The sequence below is a fragment of the Neophocaena asiaeorientalis genome, unplaced genomic scaffold (genome assembly GCF_003031525.2).
Source record: "Neophocaena asiaeorientalis asiaeorientalis breed wild unplaced genomic scaffold, Neophocaena_asiaeorientalis_V1.1 scaffold186, whole genome shotgun sequence".
Taxonomy (NCBI): Eukaryota; Metazoa; Chordata; class Mammalia; order Artiodactyla; family Phocoenidae; genus Neophocaena; species Neophocaena asiaeorientalis.
Genome location: NW_020172504.1, coordinates 547,179 through 565,328, shown reverse-complemented (window position 1 = coordinate 565,328; position 18,150 = coordinate 547,179).

Below are 18,150 nucleotides of genomic sequence, written 5' to 3'. Positions count from 1 at the left end.
GGCCTCTCCTACCATACACACAAAAAAAAAAAAAAAAAAAAAAGAATAATAATGTTTCCTGTGGGTTTATCATATATGGCCTTTATTATTTTGAGGTAGGTTCCCTCTGTGCCCACTTTCTGGAGGGTTTTTATCGTAAATGGCAGTTGAATTTTGTCTAAAGCATTTTCTGCATATATTGAGATGATCATATGGTTTTGATTCTTCAGTTCATTACTATTGTGTATCACATTGTTTGATTTGCATATGTTGAAGAATCCTTGCATCTCTGGGATAAATCCCACTTTATCATAGTGTATGATCCTTTAAATGTGCTGTTGGATTCTGTTTGCTAGTATTTTGTTGAGGATTTTTGTGTTTATGTTCATCAGTAATGTTGGCCAGTAATTTTCTGTTTTTGTGATAACTTTGTCTGGTTTTGGTATCAGGGTGATGGTGGCCTTGTAGAGTGAGCATGGGAGTGTTCCTCCCTCTTCAATTTTTTGGAAGAGTTTGAGAAGGAAGGGTGTTAGCTCTTCTCTAAATGTTTGATAGAATTCACCTGTGAAGCCATCTGGTCCTGGACTTTTGTTTGTTGGAAGATTTTTAATCACATTTTCAATTTCATTACTTGTGATTGGTCTGTTCACATTTTCTATTTCTTCCTTTTTCAGTCTTGGAAGGTTGTCCTGTTCTTAGAGTTTTTCCATTTATTCCAGGTTGTCCATTTTATTGGTATATAGTTGCTCGTAGTAGTCTCTTATGATCCTTTGTATTTTTGTGGTGTCAGTTGTTACTTCTTTTTTATTTCTAATTTTACTGATTTGAGTTATCTTCCTTTTTTTTCTTGATGAGTCTGGCTAAAGGTTTATGAATTTTGTTTATCTCTTCAAAGAACCAGCTTTTAGTTTCATTGATCTTTGCTATTGTTTTCTTCACTTCTATTTCATTTGCTTCTGCTCTGATCTTTATGTTTCTTTCCTTCTACTAACTTTGGATTTTGTTTGTTCTTCTTTCTCTAGTTGCTTTACATGTAAGGTTAGGTTGTTTATTTGAGATTTTCTTGTGTTTTGAGGTAAGATTGTATTGCTATAAATTCCCCTCTTAGAACTGCTTTTGCTGCATCCCATAGGTTTTGGGTCGTTGTTTTTTCATTGTCATTTGTTTATAGATATTTTTTGATTTCCTCTTTGATTTCTAAAGTGATCTCTTGGTTATTTAGTAGCATATTGTTTAGCCTCCTTGTGTTTGTGTTTTTTACAGTTTGTTTTCCCTGTAATTGATTTCTAATCTCATAACATTGTGGTTGGAAAAAATGCTTGATACTATTTCAATTTTCTTTAATTTACAGAGGATTGATTTGTAACACAAAATGTGATCTATCCTGGAGAACGTTCCGTACGCACCTCAAAAGAAAGTGTATTCTGCTGTTTCAGACGGAATGTCCAATAAATATCAATTAAGTCTATCTGGTCTATTGTGTCATTTAAGGCTTGTGTTTCCTTATTAATTTTCTATCTTGATGATCTATCCATTGGTGTAAGCAGAGTGTTAAATTCTCCTACTCTAGCTGTGTTACTGTCGATTTCCCTTTTATGGCTGTTAGCATTTGCCTTGTGAATTAAGGTGCTCCTATGTTGGGTGCATAAATATTTACAATTTTTTTTTTTTTTTGCAGTACGCAGACCTCTCACTGTTGTGGCCTCTCCCATTGCAGAGCACAGGGTCCGGACGCACAGGCTCAGTGGCCATGGCTCACGGGCCTAGCCACTCCGTGGCATGTGGGATCTTCCTGGACCGGGGCACGAACCCATGTCCCCTGCATTGTCAGGCAGACTCAACCACTGTGCCACCAGTGAAGCCCAAATATTTACAATTTTTATATCTTCTTCTTGGAATGATCCCTTGGTCATTGTGTATTGTCCTTCCTTGTCTCTTGTATTAGTCTTTATTTTAAAGTCTAGTTTTTCTGATATGAGTATTGCTTCTCCAGATTTCTTTTGATTTCCATTTGCATAGTATATCTTTTTCCAGCCTCTCACTTTCAGTCTGTATGTGTACCTAGGTCTGAAGCACGTCTCTTGTAGACAGCATGTATATGGGTCTTGTTTTTGTATCCATTCAGCCAGTCTGTGTCTTTTGGTTGGTGCAATTAATCCATTTACATTTAAGGGAATTATGGATACATATGTTTCTTTTGCCATTTTCTTAATTGTTTTCTTGTGTTTCCCACCTAGAGAAGTTCTTTGAGCATTTGTTGTAAACCTGGGTTGGTGGTGCCGAATTCTCTAAGCTTTGGCTTGTCTGTATAACTTTTGATTTTTCCATCGAATCCAAATGAGTGCCTTGCTGGGTAGAGTAATTTTGGCTGTAGGTTTTTCCCTTTCATCACTTTAAATATATCCTGCTATTCCCTTCTGACCTGCAGAGTTTCTGTTGAAAAATCAGCTGATATCCTTATGAGGATTCCTTTGTATATTATTTTTGGCTTTTCCCTTGCTGCCTTTAATATTTTTTCTTTGAATTTAACTTTTGTTAGTTTGGTTAATATATGTCTCAGCATGTTTCTCCTTGGGTTTAATCTGTATGGGACTCCCTGTGCTTCCTGGACTTGGGTGACTATTTCCTTTCCCCTGTTAGGGAAGTTTTCAACTATAATCTCTTCAAATATTTTCTCAGACGCTTTCTCTTCTTCTTCTGTGATCCCTGTTATTCAAATGTTGGTGCATTTAATGTTGTCCCAGAGGTCTCTGAGACTGTCCTCATTTTGTCTCATTATTTTCCTTATTCTTCTCCATGGCAGTTATTTCCACCCTTCTATCTTCCAGCTCACTTATCTGTTTTTCTCCATCAGTTATTCTGCTATGGATTCCTTCTAGTATATTTTTCATTTCATTTAATGTGCTGTTCATCACTGATTGCTTGTTCTTAATTCTTCTAGGTCCTTTGTAAACATTTCTTATATCTTTTTGATCCATGCCTCTATTCTGTTCCTGAGATCTTGAATCATCTTTACTATCATTACTGTGAATTCTTTTTCAGGTAGATTACCTATTTACTCTTCATTTATTTGGTCTTGTGGGTTTTTACCTTGCCCCTTCATCTACAATGTATTTCTCTGTTGTCTCATTTTGTCTAACTTTCTGCATTTGTGGTCTCCTTTCTGCAGGCTGCAGGGTCATAGTTCCTCTTGCTTCTGTTTTCTGGTCCCTGGTGGATGAGGTTGGTCCAGGGTCTTTTATAGGCTTCCTGGGAGGAGGGACTGGTTCCTGCACTCCTGTGTGTGGAGCTTAGTCTTTTCCCTCTGATGGGCAGGATCTCATCATGTGGTGTGTTTTGGGCTGTCTGTGAGCTTAGTACGACTTTAGGCAGCCTCTCTGCTTATGGGTGGGGCTGTATTCCTGTCTTGCGGGTAGTTTGGCATGAGGTGTCCAGCACTGGTGCCTGCAGGCAGTTGGGTGGAGCCAGGTCTTGGTGTTGAGATGGATACTCCAGGAGAGCACATGCCAATTAATATTCCCTGGGCCTGGGAATTCTCTGGTGGTACAGCATCCTGGATTCAGCATTTCCACCTTGGTGGCCCAGGGTTGACCCCTGGCTGGGGAACCAAGAACCTGCAAGCTGCATGGTGCATCCATAGAAGAAAGGAAAACAAAGGAAAAGAAATGAAACAACAAAACCCCAAGACAAATAGCAAAATCAAAACCAAACAGCAGCAACAACACAATAAAAAGGAAGAAAGAAAACAGACAAACCAAACCCAAGATAAGTGATAAAAAGAAAACCAAACAAACAGAAACAAAGAAACGGACTATAAAGGCAAAAAAAACCATAAAACAGGGCTTCCCTAGTGGCGCAGTGGTTAAGAATCTGCCTGCCAATGCAGGAGACACGGGTTGAAGCCCTGCTCCTGGAAGATCCCACATGCTACGGGGCAACTAAGCCCATGCGTCACAACTACTAAGCCTGTACTCTAGAGCCCATGAGCCACAACTACTGAGCCTGAGTGCCACAACTACTGAAGCCCGTGCACCTAGAGCCTGTGCTCTGCAACAAGAGAAGCTACCCAATGAAAAACCCATGCACTGCAATGAAGAGTAGCCCTCACTCACCACAACTAGAGAAAAAAGCTCACATGCAGCAACAAAGACTCTAGACAGCCAAAAATTTTTTAAATAAATAAATAAATTTATTTTTAAAAATAATAAATAAAACACATAGAAACAATCAAAAAAAGAACAAAGACAAGAAAAAACACAGAACAACAAAAAGTAAATAAAAATAGAAAAATATATTAAAAAATAATATTAAAAAAATAATAATAATAAAAACATCAACTGAACAAAATGAAACAAGCAACAAAGGAATAATAGTAATAAGAATGTTTTTCTGAGGCCTCCTCTGTCAGCATCCTTGCTCCCACAGTAAGCCACAGCCATCCTCCACTTCCCCAGGGAGCCCTATAATACCTCTAGGTAGGTCTTTGGACCTGCTGTGGGCACTGTGGGTGGGCACATAATCTGACCTGGCCCAACTCTCACGTGTACTTGCCCCCAAAGTCCACTGCTTTTAATGCTAGACTGGTCTCAGTTTTAGGAACACTTGTTGTCTATTCAGGTATTTCAGAGATGTAGGATTTACCAAGCCGATCATGTTGATTTAATCTGTGGCTATGCAGCTGCACAGAGATATTTCAGTTCCTCTTCCTTAGTCGCACCACCCCTGGGGCTCAGCTTTGGTTTTGGCCCCAAGTCTGCATGTTTGCCACCCTTAGGTATCTGTTCCCTGCCCAGGCGATAGTGAGTGAAAGCAGTGGCTGATTGGGGCACACTTACTCAGGCCAGGGAGGGGTACGTTGGCCACAACTGGGGTGTGCACAAAGTGCCTGCAGCAGCAGTGACCAGCAGACAGTTGCAACAGACTGGGGCATGCTCACTCTGGTGGGAGTCCCTCCCAGTGCTCGCGGAGGCATGGACTGGTGTGTGGGGGCTGTAGTGGCCACACCTCTTACGCGCCACTCAACAATGACACCTCGTTTCCTAGGCAGACCATGTTTCCTCTAGGGCATTCCAGGCCATGGAGCCCCTCACTCCTGTTCCCTCTGTTGTATCTGTGCAGCCAACAGTGGTCCTCTCCCCAGATCCGCTCTCTCTCTCTTTTTTTTAACATCTTTATTGGAGTATAATTGCTTTACAATGTTGTGTTAGTTTCTGCTGTATAACAAAGTGAATCAGCTATATGTATACATATATCCCCATATCCCCTCCCTCTTGAGCCTCCCTCCCACCCTCCCTATCCCACCCATCTAGGTGGACACAAACCACTGAGATGATCTCCCTGTGCTATGCAGCTGCTTCCCACTAGCTATCTATTTTACATTTGATAGTGTATATGTCAATGCTACTCTCTCATTTCATCCCAGCTTCCCCTTCCCCACCACCCCCATGTCCTCAAGTCCATTCTCTACATCTGCATCTTTATTCCTGTCTTGCCACTAGGTTCATCAGAACCATTTGTTATTAGATTCCATATATATGTGTTAGCATACAGTATTTGTTTTTCTCTTTCTAACGTACTTCACTCTGTTTGACAGACTCTAGGTCCATCCACCTCACTATAAATAACTCAATTTCATTTATTTTCACAGCTGAGTAATATTCCATTGTATATATGTGCCACATCTTCTTTATCCATTCATCTGTCAATGGACATTTCGGTTGCTTCCACTCTCTTAACCCCACACTTTAGCACTCAGCCCCTGCCAACATTGGCAGATTCACATCTCAAGCAGGGGCACCCAGGGCTGATTCTGGAGGAGGCTTTGTGATGGGCAGCACTCAGGACCTTGGAGCCTACACGGGCAGAGGCGGCCTTGGCTTGAGGGGTGGGTGAGCCTGCTCAGATGGGTGTCCCTCCCAGTACGCATGGAGGCTGAAGCCAGTGGGTGGTGAAGGGGGTTGCAGTGATGGCTCCACCCCTTGCACACCACTCAACAATGACGCCTTGTTTCTATGGTGTCCCGGGCTTCCTCCGCCAACTTTCCCAGTCATGGAGCACCTTATTCCTGTCCCTTTGGGCTGTCTTTTCACAGCCAACAGCTGTCCCCGCCCTGGGTCCATGCTCCAAACCCCACTTTCCAACACCCATCCCCCCTCTGCAACAGGAGACACATGACTCCAGCTGGGGTGCGCAGGGCTGCGACTCAGACCATGAGTGCAGTTCTTACCTTGACCTGCCTTCCACAGACTGTCCGTTGCATTCCCCTTTGATCCCCTGAAGGTCTCTCTCTGTCCCAGCTACTTTCTCCACCATGTGGGGGGGGGGTTTGAGTGCGGGAACCTCTCCTCACCTTCAGCTTCCTGCCAGAGTTACTGGTCCCTTTCTTGATTCCTCTTTTCTTTTTTCTTTCTTTCATCTTACCCAGTTGTGAGGGGATTTTTCTTGTCCTTTTATGTGTCCGAAGTCTTCTGCTAATGTTCAGCAGGTGGTCTGTGAGAACTGTTCCATTTGTAGATGTATTCTTAATGTACTTGTGAGGAGAGATGAATTCCGCATCCTCCTATTCCATCATCTTAAATGGCCATGCCTTCTTTTTGGAATTCAGCGTATTTATTAGTCCTCTTCTTGGTTCCACTTTTGAAGAAATTCACAGTCCAAAGAAAGTGTTGCTTCAGCATCCCCAGGAGAAGCTCTGGTCCAAGTTCTGATTGGAATTCCAGGCGAGGCTGCTCGCTGAGCCCTGCCTACTCTACCTATGCTGGGAAGCCCTCAACTGTCTCTGCAGCCAACCATTCAACTGATTGTCTGTCCCACAGCTTTTGAATGCACCATTTTCTATCATATTCTTTCTCCCTCTCCTCATCCTTCTTCCCCTCTTTTTGTCCTCCCTTCCCTCCACCCCACTGTGTTTTAGTTTAGATAATTTCTATTCATCTGTCTCCAAGTTCACTGATTCTTTTCATAAATATATATTATTTATATTTGAATCTCTTTCTGTTCTATTGTTTTCTCTTTCCTTTTTTCTTAACTCATAATTATTTGCTTTATAATTGAACAGAATGTATAGGACAGAAGAGACTAGTGTAAATCATATTTATGCTTGGAAATGAGCATGTCTCTTTGGTTAGGCCTTTAGTGTTGGAAATTTGAAATAATCTAATCAGGAAATGAAGTGGGTGTGAAATTTGGTCTTGCTGTGATTATTCTCAGTGTACCACCTGCTTCAAATTCCTCTAGATCCCTTGTGCTTAGGTGAATGCTACATTGCTGGGGGATTTTTCCAGTGTTCATATCACACCTTCAGCTTTAGCCTTTCTTTGTGATCCTGTGCTTCAGAGAAGGTATTTCTCCACATTTTTACTTGAAACATGACTCTACTGATGGGGGCAGGTGAGGATATTCTCTATTGTCTTGTTTTAGGTTCTGTCCTCCATAGGCCCTGTGCCCCTGGTTCTCCTGAAGAGGGCTTTCTCGGTGATCTAGCCCTTTTCCCGGTGGTAGAGGTTGTTTTTGTTTTGTTTTGTTTTCTATTACTTTCCTCTAGCCACAGTGGGTCTTCAACTGTGCCCTAGGGATGACAAGGTTTGCTGTCCTTCCCCTAGCAACTTAGGCTTTTGTTCCAGAAGGTAGAGTGTTCTGGGCAGAGATTCATGTTTTTCCCACATTGGTAACCACTCCTTTCCCCCAGGTCTATACCATGAGGTAGGCTTTCTCTGGTCTCCTGCCCTGCCCTCAATGTTTTGTTTTGTTCTTGTTTATTGCTGTTGTTTTTTATGGGAAGCCATAGAGGTTTGTGGAGAAAAGCCTGCAAGTTGGGTTAGAGCTCTCCATAGTCTATAGATCTCAAGGGTTCTATATTTTCGTGCTAGCTCACATACAGCCTTCAGCAATTTGTTAAAAAAATATATCTGAACTTTTTCCTGCTTGTATGGCAGCCTATTACCCTCCCATGTACTTCTGCAAATTAGCCAGTGCTCATGTTCCATTCTTGGAAGCACCTGTCTTTCCTTAGATTTCAGGCCTGCTTGTTGCCCTGTGACCTTGACTCTTTGATAGGTTCATGGAAATTTATAATTGTGTATATTATCCAGTTTATCTTATTGTAACAGTGGGAATGATTCTCTTTCCAATTTTCTGCATACCAAGTGGAAGGCAAAATAACCCCTACAATGTTTTTGTTAGAATAATAAGATCTAGCAATATGTAAAAGTTGTGGAAAGAATGTAAAAATCACAGAAAGTAGAGCAAACATAGCTATAATAGAGCACATTTAGACAGTTATTAGGAAATTAAAAGGAAAAGAAGATAGAGAAATTAAGACAGTTTTTGTTATAAAGTGTAAATGCTTTAAGCCTTAGTGATATAAAAGTGATGGCATAGCTAATAACAATCATGAGTGAGATAAAATGTCAGTATGCTAATTTCATTATCTTTCATAGCATGGAATCAATAAATTCCAATAAAGTTAAAATAAGTAGTTAAAAATACAAAAATATTTTAATGCCAATGTAGTAGAGTTGTTTTACTTTAGAAGAATCTTAAAAGCTAGTCTACATTGCTGTCTACTAAATTAAAATTGATTTAATATTTTATTATAAATAATATTATAATATCCTTTTGTAGTAAAATCATTTATTTCTAACTTTCCATATGATATATGCACAGAGAGAACAAAGTGCTTCAGATTGTGTTTTCTCAAATTTTAGCACTGGTAGGATTCAAGATAATTTGTTTCTATCCTATTTGCAATTTTTACTGTTGCTTAAATATTTTTAAGTGAACATGTATCATTTTTACTAAAATGAAGTCAATGTGCTTTAAAAAATCAATTAAATGCATTTTGAGTAAAAGTTAAACTGTCTGATTACTTCTTAGAGTTTAAAAATTGAATCTGCCACAAAAATCAGAAAGATAACAATGTGAAATATGTTTAATACACTGTTAATTACCTACTAATATGCTATTATTTTCCTTTCTTAAACCAGGAATTTCTGACAGTTTTACATGGAGTCTTATGTTTCAGAGACCTTAGTATCCTTTACTAGCAGTACTTCTCATTGAATTTAAGTAAATGTCTGTGTACTTCCTAATAGCACAGGGTTCTCAACCTTGACACTACTAAAATTTAGGCTGCATAATTCTTTATGGTGGGAAGCTGCCCTGTGCTTTGTAGGATGTTTAGAACATCCCTAGCCTCTACCCACTATGTGCCAGTAACAATCCCCTGTCCACTATTGTGACAACAAAATATATCTCCAGACTTTGCCAGATATACTCTAGGGGGCAAAATTACTCCTCGTTGAGGACCATGTAATAACAACACTTTAGAGGAACTATTCATTTTTTCCACAGCTTTAATAATTGAAGAAAAGTTATGGGATTTTATCTCACTGACTCTAATCAGCCATAAATAATTAATAAGCTCTTGCCCCAAATCTTCCTCTGACCTTATTGTATGAATCATTATACTTTTAATTTACCATCATATATCTTGCTGTTTTCATGCTTTATTTTCCCCCGGTAGATTATAAGATCTCAGAAGTCAAGAATGGTCATCTACTTCATATATACATAACCTTGCCTTGTACCTTATGCATTATATGACTTCAGTAAATGCTTATAGGTTTAAATCAACCTATTCTTATTGAGAAAAGCATTATGCTAGGCCTTGAAGAGCATACAAATATGGGAAAGCCTAGTCTGCTCCTTCAAGAAGCATATTAGGAACAGAACTAAAATAAATATATTAAAAATTAGTAGAAAGGAGAATATGCTAAAAGCCATAAGAAAGATACAAGCAAATGCCAAAGGTAAGAGAGATCATGAAAGGCTTCAAGGACAAAATGGGTTTTGAAATGGGCCTAAAGGATGGCTGTTAGGCAGGTTTATGGAGAGTAGAGGGTAGAGAAGGGCTTTTATAGGCATAGTTTAAGGAAAGCGTTGAGGAACAAATTACTGGAGATAGAAAAGCTTAAAAGTATGTTTTGGAAATAGCAAGAAATGATGATATAAAACCTATTGGGTCTTTCTTGATTAAAGTCATATTCTATTTTTTATTTCTGCCAGACATAAAACATCCTTATCATCAAAGAAATCATGGTGTTCTATGTAAGGGATTTGTATTAATTTGCTAGAAGTTTTATTAGTATAGTGAACGTTTGGAATAATGTTAAAGCAAAGGGGTTCTTATGCAGCTTTATTTTCTATCTTAAAAATAAAAGTTATGTAAAGTTATCATTTATGAGTTTTATACAGTTTTTCTTTCTGTTTGTTTATTTCATTTTGAATTATCACTGTACACAGTGAACTATGATTTTATATTTACTAAATATTTTCTGTTCATTTTTCCGTCCCTTGTAATGTGAGTTTGCTCATCCAAGTGGCAGTAGAGAGTTATATAGCGCTGGCATATAGATGAACTGGGGAAGAGAAAATAGCTATTAGATTGTAGTTACCCTTTTCCCATAGGAACAACAACAAAAATCTTCCTGTTCAATAAAAATATTTAAAATTTCATTATGTAAAGCAAACAGTAACCTAAATTAAGCTTTGGGTGCAAATAAAAATCAATGGGAAACTCATGCTTTTAGATTGTCCTTTTGAGTAGCTCTCAAAGTGTAGTCCAAGGACCCCTAAGAGGCCCCAAGATCTTATTGGAGGTCCATGAAGTCAAACTGTTTTCATAATACTAAAACATTATTTTCATTATGCACTATATTGACATTTTCACAATGGTACAAAAACAACAACTAAAACTACTATTGCTTTAGCATGAATCAAAGCACTGGTACTAAACTATAGTAGTAGTAATTTGTATTCTTCACCACAATGCCCTCAGAGGGGGAAAAGAAGCCAGTTTCACTTAATGTCTTTGATTAAGCAGTAAAAACTATTAATTTTACTTGATCTAGACCCTTGAATATATATTTCTTTAATTGTACAACAGAATGGAAAGTAGGCAGAAAGCACTTCTTCCTCACACCAAGTATGATGGTTGTCTCCACATAAAGCACTTAGAAGATTGTTTGCATTGTCAAACTTTCCTAGCTGCTTTTTTCATGGAATACCATTTTTACTTGAAAGAACTAGTAACAAACTATGGTTATTCTGATTTGGTTATTTGATATATATTTTTTTCAAAAATGGATGACTTGAGGCTTTCACTTCAAAGAAGACAACTGATGGTATTCATTAGCAATGCCAAAATGTAAGTTTTCAAGCGAAAATTGGAATTTTGGAATTAAAAAAAATTCTCAGTTTTCAGATTTACAATATTGCATTAGTTTCAAGGTGTACAGCAAAGTGATTCAGTTATACATATATTTTTCAGATTATTTTTATTGTAGGTTATTACAAGATACTGAACGTAGTTCCCTGTGCTATATGGTGAATCTTTGTTGCTTATCTATTTTATATAAAGTAGTTGTTATCTATTAATCCCATACTCCTAAATTATCCCTTCCCCCTCATTTTCCCCTATGGTAACCACAAGTTTGTTTTCTATGTCTGTGATTCTGTTTTGTATATACATTCATTTGCATTATTTTTAGATTCTACATATAAGTAATCGGACTCTCAACCACTGTGCCACCAGGGAAGCCCCATATAGCTTTTTAAATTAAAGTTTTTATATTTTTTGGATAAATGCCCAGGATTGGGATTGCTGGATCGTATGGTAGCTCTAGTTTTAGTTTTTTAAGGAATCTCCATACTGTTTTCCATAGTGGCTGCACCAATTTACATTCTCACTGAAAGTGCACAGGGGTTCCCTTTTCTCCACAACCTGTCCAATATTTATCGTTTGCAGACTTTTTGATGATAGCCATTGTGACGGGTGTGAGGTGATACCTCCTTGTGGTTTTGATATGCACTTCCCTAAGAATTAGAAGTGTTGAGCATCTTTTCATGTGCTTGTTGGCCATCTGTATGTCTTCTTTGGAGAAATGTCTATTTAGTTCTTCTGCCCCTTTTTTGATTGGGTTGCTTGATTTTTTGATATTGAGTTGTATAAGCCATTTGTATATCTTGGATATTAAGCCCTCATCAGTCACATCATTTGCAAATATTTTCTCCCATACCATAAGTTGTCTTTTCATTTTGTTGATGGTTTCCTTTGCTGTGCAAAAGCTTTCATGTTTGATTAGGTCCCACTTGTTTATTTTTGCTTCTATTTATTCTGCCTTGGGAGATTGATCTAAGAAAATATTGCTACGATATATGTTTTAGAAAGTTTTGCCTATTTCATGTCTCATATTTAGGTCTTTAAACCACTTTGAATTTATTTTGGTATATCGTGTGAGGAAGTGTTCTAATTTCATTGATTTACATGTAGCTGTCTGCCATTCCCAACACAACTTTTTTTTTTCTAACATCTTTATTGGAGTAAAATTGCTTTAAAAGGGTGTGATAGTTTCTGCTTTACAACAGGGTGAATCAGCTATACATATACATATATCTCCATATCTCCTCCCTCTTGCATCTCCCCCCCACCCTCCGTATCCCACCCCTCTAGGTGGTCACACAGCACAAAGCTGATCTCCCTGTGCTATACGGCTACTTCCCACGAGCTATCTATTTTATATTTGGTAGTTTATATAAGTCCATGCCACTCTCTCACTTCATCCCAGCTTACCCGTCTCCCACCCAATGTCTTCAATTTTGTTTCTTTTTATGGCTGAGTAATATTCCATTGTATGTACGTACACATCGTCTTTATCCATTCACCTGTCGATGGACACTTAGGTTGCTTCCATGTCCTGGCTATTGTAAATAGAGCAGCAATGAACATTGTGTTACATGACTCTTCTTGAACTATGGTTTTCTCAGGGTATATGCCCAGTAGTGGGATTTCTGGGTCGTATGGTAGTTCTATTTTTAGTTTTTTAAGGAAGCTCCCTACTGTTCTCCATAGTGGACTTATCAATTTACATTCCCACCAAAAGTGCAAGAGGGTTCCCTTTTCTCCACAACCTCTCCAGCATTTATTTTTTGTAGATTTTTTGATCATGACCATTCTGTCTGGTGTGAGGTGATACCACATTATAGTTTTGATTAGCAATTCTCTAATGATTAGTGATGTTGAGTATTCTTTCATGTGTTTGTTAGCAATATGTATATCTTCCTTGGAGAAATGTCTATTTAGGTCTTCTGCCCATTTTTGGATTAGGTTGTTTGTTTTTTCTTTTTCATATTGACCTGCATGAGCTGCTTGTAAATTTTTGAGATTAATTCTTTGTCATTTTCTTCGTTTGCAAATATTTTGTCACATTATGAGGGTTTTTGCTCGTCTCGTTTATGGTTTCCTTTGCTGTGCAAAAGCTTTTAAGTTTCATTAGGTCCCATTTGTTTATTTTTGTTTTTAAGTGCATTTCTCTAGGAGGTGGGTCAAAAAGGATCCTGCTGTGATCTATGTCATAGAGTGTTCTGCCTATGTTTTCCTCTTAAGGGTTTTATAGTGTCCGCCCTTGCATGTAGGTCTTTAATCCATTTTGAGTTTATTTTTGTGTATGGTGTTGGGGAGTGTTCTAATTTCATTCTTTTACATGTAGCTGTCCAGTTTTCCCTGCACCATATACTGAAGAGGCTGTCTTTTCTCCATTGTATATTCTTGCCTCCTTTATCAAAAATAAGGTGACCATATGTGTGTGGGTTTATCTCTGGGCTTTCTATCCTGTTCCAATGATCTATATTTCTGTATTTATGCCAGTACCATACTGTCTTGATTACTGTAGCTTTGCAGTTTAGTCTAAAGTCCAGGAGCCTTTTTCCTGCAGCTCATTTTTTCTTCCTCAATATTGCTTTGGCTATTCAGGGTCTTTTGTGTTTCCATACAAGTTGTGAAATTTTTTGTTCTAGTTCTGTGAAAAATGCCATTGGTAGTTTGATAGGGATTGCATTGACTCTGTAGATTGCTTTGGGTAGTATAGTCATTTTCACAATGTTGATTCTTCCAGTCCAAGAACATTGTATATCTCTCCATCTGTTTGTATTATCTTTAATTTCTTTCATCAGTGTCTTATACTTTTATGCATACAGGTCTTTTTTCTCCTTAGGTAGGTTTATTCCTAGGTATTTTATTCTTTTTGTTGCAGTGTTAAATGGGAGTGTTTCCTTAATTTCTCTTTCGGATTTTTCATCATTAGTGTATAAGAATACAAGAGATTTCTGTGCACTAATTTTGTATCCTGCTACTTTCCCAAATTCATGGACTAGCTCTAGTAGTTTTCTGGTAGTATCCTTAGGATCCTCTATGTATAATATCATGTCATCTTCAAACAGTGACAGATTTACTTCTTTTCTGATTTGGATTCTCTTTATTTCTTATTCTTCTCTGATTTTTGTGGCTAATATTTCCAAAACTGTGTTGAATAATAGTGGTGAGAGTGGGCAACCTTGTCCTGTTTCTTATCTTAGAGGAAATGGTTTCAGATTTTCACCATTGATAATGATGTTGGCTCTGGGTTTGTCATATATGGCCTTTATTTTGTTTAGGTAAATTCCCTCTATGCCTACCTTCTGGAGGGTTTTTATCATAAATGGCTGTTGAATTTTGTCAGAAGCTTTTTCTGCATCTGTTGAGAGTGCATATATTTTTTCTACTTCAATTTGTTAATATGGTTTATCTCATTGATTGATTTGCGTTTATTGAAGGATCCTTGCATTCCTTGGATAAACCCCACTTGATCATGGTGTATGATCATTTTAATGTGCTGCTGGATTCTGTTTGCTAGTATTTTTGTTGAGGATTTTACATCTATGTTCATCAGTGATATTGGCCTGTAGTTTTCTTTCTTTATGACATGTTTGTCTGCTTTTGGTATCAGGGTGATGGTGGCCTCATAGAATGAGTTTGGGAGTGTTCCTCCTTCTGCTATATTTTGCAAGAGTTTGAGAAGGAAAAGTATTAGGTCTTCTCCAAATGTTTGATAGAATCCGCTTGTAAAGCCATCTTGTCCTGGGCTTTTTTTTGTTGGAAGATTTTTAATCACAGTCTCAATTTCAGTGCTTGTGATTAGTCTGCTTATATTTTTGATGACTTCTTGGTACCTGGTTCTTCTGAGAAGGTTGTGCTTTTCTAAGAATTTATCCATTTCTTCTAGGTTGTCCATTTTATTGCCATATAGATGCTTGTATTGATCTCTCTTTATCCTTTGTAGTTTGCAGTGTCAGTTGTTTCTTCTCCGTTTTCATTTCTATTTCTATTGATTTGAGTCTTCTTTTTTCTCTTGATGCATCTGGCTAATGGTTTATCAATTTTGTTTATCTTCTCAAAGAACCAGCCTTTATTTTTATTGATCTTTGCTATTGTTTCCTTCTTTTCTTTTTCATTTATTTCTGATCTGATCTTTATGATTTCTTTCTTTCTGCTAACTTTGGGAATATTTTGTTCTTCTTTTTCTATTTGCTTTATGTGTAAGGTTAGGTTGTTTATTTGAGATGTTTCTTGTTTCTTAATGGAGGATTTTACTGCTATAAACTTCCCTCTTACAACTACTTTTGCTGCATCCCATAGGTTTGGGTCATCGTGATTTCATTGTCATCTGTCTCTAGGTATTTTTTGATTTCCACTTTGATTTCTTCAGTGATCTCTTGATTATTAATTAGTGTATTGTTTAACCTCCATATGTTTGTATTTTTTACAGATTATTTCCTGTAACTGATATCTTGTCTCATAGCATTGTGGTCAGAAAAGATACTCGATACAATTTCAATTTTCTTATATTCACCAATGCTTGATTGGTGAACCAAGATACGATCTATCCTGGAGAGTGTCCCATGAGCACTTGAGAAGAAAGTAGTCTATTCTGTTGTTTTTGGATGGAATGTCCTATAAATATCAATTAAGTCCATCTTGTTTAATTTATCATTTAAAGCTTTTGTTTCCTTATTTATTTTCATTTTGGATGATCTGTCCATTGGTGAAAATGGGGTGTTAAATTCCCCCACTATTATTGTGTTACTGTCGATTTCCCCTTTTATTGTTATTAGCGTTTGCCTTACGTATTGAGGTGCTCCTATGCTGGGTGCATAAATATTTAAAATTGTAATATCTTCTTCTTGGATTGTTCCCTTGATCATTATGTTGTGTCCTTCTTTGTCTCTTGTAATCATCTTAATTTAAAGTCTATTTTGTCTGGTATGAGAATTGCTACTCTGGCTTTCTTTTGATTTCCATTTTCATTGAGTGTATTTCTTTAACCCCTCACTTTCAGTCTGTACATTTCCCTAGATATGAAGTGGGACTTTTGTAGATAGCATATGCACAGGCCTTGTTTTTGTATCCATTCATCCAGTCTATGTCTTTTGGTTGGTGCAATTAATCCATTTACATTTAAGGTAATTATCAGTATGTATGTTCCTATTAGCATTTTCCTAATTGTCTTGGATTTGTTATTGTAGGTCTTTTCCTTCTGTTGTGTTTTGTGCTTAGATAAGTTCATTTAGCATTTTTTGTTAAGCTGGTTTGGTGGTGCTGTATTCTCTTAGCTTTTGCTTGTCTGTAAAGGTTTTAATTTCTCTGTCGAATATGAATGAGATCCTTCCTGGGTAGAGTAATTTTGGTTGCAAGTTTTTCCCTTTCATCACTTTAAATTTGTCTTTCCATTCCCTTTTGGCTTGCAGAGTTTCTGCTGAAAGATCAGCTGTTAACCTTATGGACATTCTCATGTATATTATTTGTTGTTGTTCCCTTGCTGCTTTTTATATTTTTTATTTGTGTTTAATTTTTGATAGTTTGATTAATATGTGTTTTGGCATGTTTCTCCTTTGATTTATCCTGTGTGGGACTCTCTGTGCTTCCTGAACTTGATTAACTATTTCCTTTCCCATATTAAGGAAGTTTTCAACTATAGTCTCTTCAAATATTTTCTCAGATCCTTTCTTTTTCTCTTCTGCTTCTGGGACCCTTATAATTCGAATGTTGGTTCATTTAATGTTGTCCCAGAGGTCTCTAAGACTGTCCTCAATTCTTTTCATTCTTTTTTCTTTATTCTGCTCTGCAGTAGTTACTTCCATTATTTTATCTTCTAGGTCACTTATCCGTTCTTCTGCCTCAGTTATTCTGCTATTGATTCCTTCTAGAGAATTTTTAATTTCATTTATTGTGTTGTTCATCATTGTTTGTTTGCTCTTTAGTTCTTCTAGGTCCTTGTTAAACGTTTATTGTATTTTCTCCATTCTATTTCCAAGATTTTGGATATGTTTACTATCATTAGTCTGAATTCGTTTTTAGGTAGACTGCTTATTTCCTCTTGATTTGTTTGTCTGGTGGGTTTTTACCTTGCTTCTTCATCTGCTGTGTGTTTCTCTGTCTTCTCATTTTACTTAATATGTTTGGGGTCTCCTTTTTGCAGGCTTCAGGTTCGTAGTTCCCATTTTTTTTTGGTGTCTGCCCCCAGTGGGTAAGGTTGGTTCAGTGGGTTTTGAAGGCTTCCTGGTGAAGGGGACTAGTGCCTGTGTTCTGGGGGATGAGGCTTGATCTTGTCTTTCTAGTTGGCACGACCATATCTTGTGGTGTGTTTTGGGGTGTCTGGGACCTTTTTATGACTTTAGGCCACCTTTATGCTAATGGGTGGGGTTGTGTTCCTGTCTTGCTAGTTGTTTGGCACAGGTTGTCCAGCACTGTAGCTTGCTGGTCGTTGAGTTGAGCTGGGTCTTATCCTTGAGAGGGAAATCTCTGGGAAAGCTTTCACCATTTGATATTACATGGACTTGGGAGGTTTCTCGTGGACCAGTGTCCTGAACAAGCTCTCACACCTCAGAGGCACAGGCCTGACATCTGGCAGGAGCACCAAGACCCTTTCAGCCACACGGCTCAGAAGAAAAGGGAGAAAAAAGGAAAGAAAGGAAGAAAAAAAATAAAATAAAAATGAAAAAATAACTATTTAAAATTTTAAAAATTAAAAAGTAATAAAAAAAATGGAAGAAGCAAAGCAGAGAGCAACCAAACCAAAAACAAATCCACCAATGATAACAAGCTCTAAAAACTATACTAAATACAAAAAACAAAGAAACAAAAAAGAAATGGGCAGGCAGAATCCTAGGACAAATGGTAAAAGCAAAGCTATACAGACAAAAGTCACAGAAGGAAGCATACATATACACACTAACAAAAAGAGAAAAAGGAAAAAAATATATATATACATACATATATACATACATATATACATATAT